We start from the raw sequence: 6,520 nt of genomic DNA, 5'->3' as shown, positions 1-6,520 counted from the left end.
CACGAGCCTTGGTCAGCTCAAGTCCATGGCTGTGGCCACTGTGTGTGTGGAGGGCCCTCCCACTCTGTCAGACCTCTTCTGTAACTTGTGCCATTGCCATTGGCAATTTTCGGAGGCTGATCACCAGACCTTTCTTCCTAGTCTCTCTTAGTCCAGAGCGCTGCTGAAACCTGTGCACTGCAGGTGACCGTGCTGCTAGTAGGTCGTAGTGCCACAGCTTCCAGCATCAAGGAACCTGCGAGGCAAAGCAGGAGCGTCTTAGAGGCTGAGGTGAGGGGCCAGGAACACAGAGGCACTTGTTCAGACCTCGACAGGATGAGATTGTTGAAAATACACACAGTGAAGAGTCCACCAACAGCCGCCCGCTCTCTGAGTCCTGCGCCGCCACTGCCGCCATGCGGCCTGCCACGCTGCTCCACTGCTCCTGCCTTGGACGCCTCATGCGTCAGGCCCGTGCCTATGCCAAGGCCCCCGCCGCCCCGGCCCCCACCACCAGCCCCGGACAAATGTCCTTCACCCTCGCCTCGCCCACGTGGTTTTCCACGATGCCCACGTCCGCCAGGTGGATGTGCCCACGCAGACAGGCTCCTTTGGCATTCTGGCGCCCCACGTGCCCACACTGCAGGTCCTGAGGCCCAGGTTGGCAGTGGTTCCACACTGAGGATGGCACCACCAGCAAGTACTTGGTGAGCAGTGGCTCTGTCACGGTCAGTCGCTGACTCTTCTCTGCAGTTACTGGCAGAAGAGCCTATAACACTGGACATGCTGGACGTTGGGGCAGCCCGGGCGAACCTGGAGGAGGCACAGGCGGAGCTGGCCGGGGCAGCTGACGAGGCCCAGCGGGCGGAGATCCAGATCCGCATTGAGGCCGGCGAGGCCCTGGTGAAGGCCCTGGAGTAGTGGTGTGTGCCCCTCGGAGGGCTGGTCACCTCGGGAGGGCCAGGAAGCTCCCACCCCTCTTGATGGGCGTGTAACCACTATTCCCTCAGACCAGAGGTCAAGAAGGCTGCCACCGCTGAAGACTGAGCTCCCTCCCGCAGAAACATGCCAGTTAAAGATCGGAAACCCAAAAAAAAGAAAATAGGTCCAGCAAAGCAGGCACCCGTTCCAGCATTTCTGCTCATACAGTAACGTCGCTCCCGTTCTCCAGATTGTACAGCATTCCACTTTGTTCTTTCTCAACTAGTTACCATAAACTCAGGGCCCAAAACTTCCTTGCTGACAGTGGGGATTTTCAGGAGCTTTGGTAACAGTGTTTCCAGCGGCTAACCAGATTGTGATGGTGTCGCAGACTGGTTCCTGCTGTCAGCCTCGCCAGGGAGAAGGTGAAGAGCCTCCTTCCACGAGGATCCCTCCACACCTGTCGGCCTCGTCAGGGAGAAGGTGAAGGGCCTCCTTCCACGAGGATCCCTCCACACCTGTCGGCCTCGTCAGGGAGAAGCGCCAGGGAGAAGGTGAAGGGCCTCCTTCCACAAGGATCCCTCCACACCTGCCGGCCTCGCCAGGGAGAAGCACCAGGGGGTGAAGGGCCTCCTTCCACAAGGATCCTTCCACACCCGTCAGCCTCGTCAGGGAGAAGGCCGAGGGGCCTCCTTCCGTAAAGATACCGCCCGGGGAACCGCTGAGGGACTGTGCTCTGCGGCAGAGCCCCTGTGAGTTAGAATCTTCCAGTAGGTGCCAGTAGGTGTGGAAGTGCCCGTTGAGTTGCATGTGGCATGTCTTGAAGGCGTTCTGGTGCCATAATATATGACCTGTTGTTCTGTAACAGAAAAGCCAGTAGCTCGAACCCACCAGCTGTCTGTGGAGACAGTGGCCGGGCTGCCCATGTAGACCCGTGGCTGAGCGTTGCACTAAGTCAGAAAGGAGTGGATGGCAGTGGGTTTGGTGTTCTTGTTGAGTTTTTAAAAAGTGTCAAGTCCAGTTAGGTGCTTATGGGAAATGGTGTTCAGCAAGAGAATCTCCATTGCCCGAGGCTGACCCCTGAGCTTCTCCGGCCTTTTCGCCAGTCCCACCTGGACCTGTTCTTCCCAGTTCAACTCTGGCTTCTCTAAGTCATGAGCTTGGCCAGCTGTCCGAGCCCACACTCAAGCTTGTGGGGCGCACAAGGGAACAGATTCCAGTTTGGGATTGTGATCCGGATGAACGTGATCAGCTCTCTGACTTTCAGCGCTCAGTCCTTACTGTTGCTGACCGTTCACTGCCCGCCTCCACCTTGGGCAGGTGTTCCGATGCTCATCTGCACTCCTGGTAAGTGCCTGGGCCGCACACTCCACCACGATGCTTCTGCTTGGAGGCCTCTTACTCCACTGGCAGTGGGCCGAGCCTGCCAGCTGGGGCCACCCTGGCCCACAATGGCTCTGCTGTCACCACTCTCGGTCAGCTGGGCCGAGGAGGTTTTCCATGCAGGGACCCTGCCTGCAGAGGACACATTCAGCCCCCAGCTGTTCTTGATGAGGTGAGGTCTCCCTCTAGCCTGACAAAGGCTTTCTGAATTTGTTTGAAGGCTGAAGGGGGATAGTAATTTCAGGAATTAGCATATGACCAAGAATCAGTCGCGATGAAGGAAGACGTTCAGGCTGCTCTGAAAGCATTAGAAAAATAGAAGTCCCCAGGAATTGATGGAATGCACGTTGGCAGATCTCGTCAAACGGATGCAGCTCTAGACGTGCTCTCAGTCTGTGCCAGGAAATTTGGAGGACAGCTACCTGGCCCAACTGACTGGAAGAGATCCATATTTATTCCTGTTCCCCCAAAGTAGTCATCTAACAGAGTGTGGAAATGGCCAGACAATATCTGTAATATCACATGCGGGTGAGGTATTGCAGAGAATTATGAAAAACCATCTGGAATACTGTATTCATCGAGAACTGCCAGAAATTCAGGCTGGATTCAGAAGAGGCCATGGCACAGTGGATATTATTGCTGATGTCAGGTGGCTCTTGGCTGAAAGCAGAGAATGCCATACACTGTCCATCTGTAATTTATTGACTGTGCAGAGCTTGTGTGGACCATAACTGTGGCTTAAATTGAGAAGAATGGGAGTCCTGGGACACTTCATTGTGCTCATGCAAAACCCGTACTTAGGGAACTCTGGTGGCCTGGTGGCAGGAAGCTGCACTGCAATCCCAGAGGTGAGAAGTTTGAATCCACCAGATGCTCTGCTGGAGAAGGAGGGGCAATCTCCTACTGTACCAGTCAGTTCCGATTTGACAGTACACACTCAAAAAACAATAAAATTAAAAAACAACAAACCCGTACTTAGACCAAGAAGCTATTGTCAGGGAGCTCTGGTGGCCTGGTGACAAGAATCTGTGCTACAATCCCAAAGGTATGCGATTCAAATCTACCAGATGCTCTGCTGGAGAAGGAGGGACAATCTCCTCCTGTACCGGTCAGATCTGATTCAACGGTACACACAAAGTAATAAATAATAATAATTTTTTTAAAAAAGGGAAAAAAGAAGCTATTGTCTGAACAGAACAAGGGAATACTGCATGGTTTAAAATCAGGAAAGGTGTGTGTCAGAGCTGTATCCTTTCTCCATACCTGTTCAATCTGTAGGCTGAGCAAATCATTTGAGACACTGAACTATATGAAAAAGAATGACATTGGGATTAGAGGAAAACCTGCGTTACTCAGATGACACAACCGTGCTTGCTGAAAGTGAAGAGGACTTGACGCACTTGCTTCTAACGAGCACAGACTACATACAGCCTTTAGTATGATTTTCATCTCAACATCAAGAAAATAAAAATCTCTCCCCCTGGAGTGATAAGCAAAATTATAACAAATGGAGAAAAAGATTGAAGTTGTCAACAATTTCATTCTGCTTAGATGTTCAGTCAACACTCATGGTAACTTACAGTGGTCAAGAAAGCAAAACATGTATTGTGTTGGGAAAATCTGTTGTCTTGAATCTCTCCAAAGTGCTAAAAACCAAGGACGTTGGTTTAGAGACCGTGGTGCGCCTGACCCCAGCATGATCTTTTCCGTTCCTTCATATGCACCTCGAAACTGGACATAGAATAAGGATGACAGAAGAATTGATGACTTTGACTTGTGGTCTGGAGGGACCAGTATTTGAACAGATACCATCATGCCGTGAAAGGTGAGGGGTCCCGGAAGGAGAGAAGGACTCTCGACACTGACCGCGACAGTGGCCTTGAGCTCGTGGGAAGCGGGAGGCACGGCAGAGGGCAGCGTTCAGCTAACACCCACCCTCAGTGGCTCCTCACAGCAGCAGAGGGTGGTGCTGGCCAGTGGTTCAGGTCTGAAGGGATCTCATGCCGGCCTTGCGAGTTCTGCCCAGGCCGGGCCGCGGCTCCTGAGCCGGGAGTGTCTGGAATTCTGGTCATGGCGGGGCTTTTTTGAGTCGTCTGCAAGAGTGGTTCTGGATGGGAAGCCGAAGCAGACAAGACTGCCAGAAGGTGGGCGGAACAGGAAGTGGCTGCCCCGCGAGCCAGCGCTGGCCTGAGCCTTCAAAGGAGAAGTGCAAAGAGCAGGAAGCCCTATGGCTGGGTGGAGGCTGGAACCTTCCACCCCAAGGGCAGAAGGAAGCTGGCCCTCCCACACTGCCCTCCGCCTGCCCCTCTGGGGTACCCTGCCCCCCTTGGCAGACTAGTGAGGGCTCCCCTTAGACAGTTATCGTGTGTCAGAGTCAGAGCCAACCCGTGGCTGACTCTGCAGCGGGTTTTCAGAGGCCGTAAATCGCCTGCGAGCAAATTGCCCTCCTTTTTCCATGGAGCAGCCGGTGGATTCAAACTACTTGTCTTTGGGTTGTAGCTCAGCTTCTTACCACTAGGCCATCAGAGCACCCTCAGACAAAGCAAGGGCACAAGCCTCTTGAGGGCCAGTCAGTACTGTTCACAGCGCTCAGCCCGGGCTCTCCTCCGCCCTGATTCCCATCAACTCACCCCCCATGTGTCCTTCCAGGTGGAGTAGGAGTGAGGCTTAGGGACAGTGAACAGGGTGACAGCACCTTCTTTGAAGGGAGCCTTTCCAGGTGAGGGCAGGTGCCCTCCCGTCAGCCCACACTCTGAGTGGACTGAGGCCAGCTGACGCCCCTGAGCCATCCTCGGGGTCTGCACTGCTGTAGTCCACTGCTGCAGCCCACTGCTGCCGTCACTGCACGTCTCTCTGAGGGTCTCCCCCTTCTGCTGCCGTCACCATGCACGTCTAAGGGTCTCCCCCCTTCTGCTGCCGTCACCGTGTATGTCTAAGGGTCGCTGCTTCTGCTGCCGTCACTGCTTGTCTAAGTTCTCCCCAGTTCTGCCGTCAGTGCACGTCTTCATGAGGGTCTCCCCCCTTCTGCTGCTGTCACCGTGCCTTCTCTCTAAGGGTCTCCCCCATCCTGCTGCCGTCACTGTGCACGTTTAAGGGTCACACCCCCGCCCCCCCCCGATGTGTGATGTCTGGCTCCAGGAACAGGCCACTGACACAGGCTTCAAATGACATTGTTGGGTGTGAGTAGTTGCTGTCTGGTCAGTTCTGGTCCTGGTGACCCTGATGTGCAGAGAACTGTCTTGCAGGGTTTTCAAGGCTGCGGCCTTTCTGAAGCAGACGACCAAGCATTTCCCGGTGCCTCCGGGTGGGTTCAGGCTGCCCCCTTTGGTTAGCAGCTGAGGACTTAACACTCAGGCCACCCAAGGACTCAGAAAAAATGGAGCATCTCTGATGGTCACTGCCTGCTCTCCTGGACCGCTGTCCAGCCTGGACCGCTGTCCCACCTGGACCACTGTCCAAGGTACTGTCCAAGATCATTCCCTTCCCACCTACAGGCTAGAAGTCCAAGATCAAGGTGGCCCTGTCTCCTGGAGGCTCCCGCAGGGAGGCCCTGTCCCAGGTCCTGGCCCCCTGCCGTTCATGACGTGACCTCTGCTGTCACAGGACCATCTCCTGGCTCTGTTTCCCACAAGGACGTCATCTATTGTAAGGCCCTCTGGACTGTCCAGGATGATTGGGCCTTAACTAAATGACAGCTGGGGAGACTTTTTCCCAGAGGGGGTCACCCTGGTTCTGAGGCCCAGGATACGGGACCCCCTGCTGCACTGACTGCCTGCAGCGCACACTCTGACCCCTTGTCAGTCAGGGCCTGTGAAGAGTTGGCTGGCAGCGGCCAAGGAGGGGGGCTGCTTGTCTGTTCCCTCCCGGTCATCAGTACCTCCTGTGGACGTGTCACTGTGTGGCTGGGGTCACCTAGGAGCTGACTGACTGCCAACCGCTCAGCGATGTTGAGACATTTTTAATTCTTAGATTAATAGCAAAAATTCCTGCTCCTGTCGGGTCGATTTTCACACACAGTAACCCTGCATCAGGTTCCCGAGGCTCTAAGTATTTATGGGGCTGAGGCGGGTGTTGGGGGGGAGTCTGCCCATCTTCTTCCCAGCCGGCCTTTCTGTTAGCAGTCCAGCACCTGATGCCCTGCACCACCAGGGCCACTGTCACTGTCCTTCTGTAAGCAGTCCAACACCTCATGCCATGCGCCACCAGGGCCACTGTCACTGTCCTTCTGTAAGCAGTC

General features: G+C 54.8%; 1 pseudogene; it reads left to right on the top strand.

Annotated features, from left to right (window-relative positions):
- The first annotated feature begins 395 nt into the window (after positions 1–395).
- LOC102846599 lies at positions 396–900 on the top strand (annotated as a pseudogene).
- Positions 901–6,520: the final 5,620 nt, after the last annotated feature.

The sequence above is a fragment of the Elephantulus edwardii genome, unplaced genomic scaffold (genome assembly GCF_000299155.1).
Source record: "Elephantulus edwardii isolate Elephantulus edwardi_28Jun2011 unplaced genomic scaffold, EleEdw1.0 scaffold00217, whole genome shotgun sequence".
Classification (NCBI taxonomy): Eukaryota; Metazoa; Chordata; class Mammalia; order Macroscelidea; family Macroscelididae; genus Elephantulus; species Elephantulus edwardii.
This window is presented reverse-complemented; position numbering and strand designations above follow the sequence as displayed.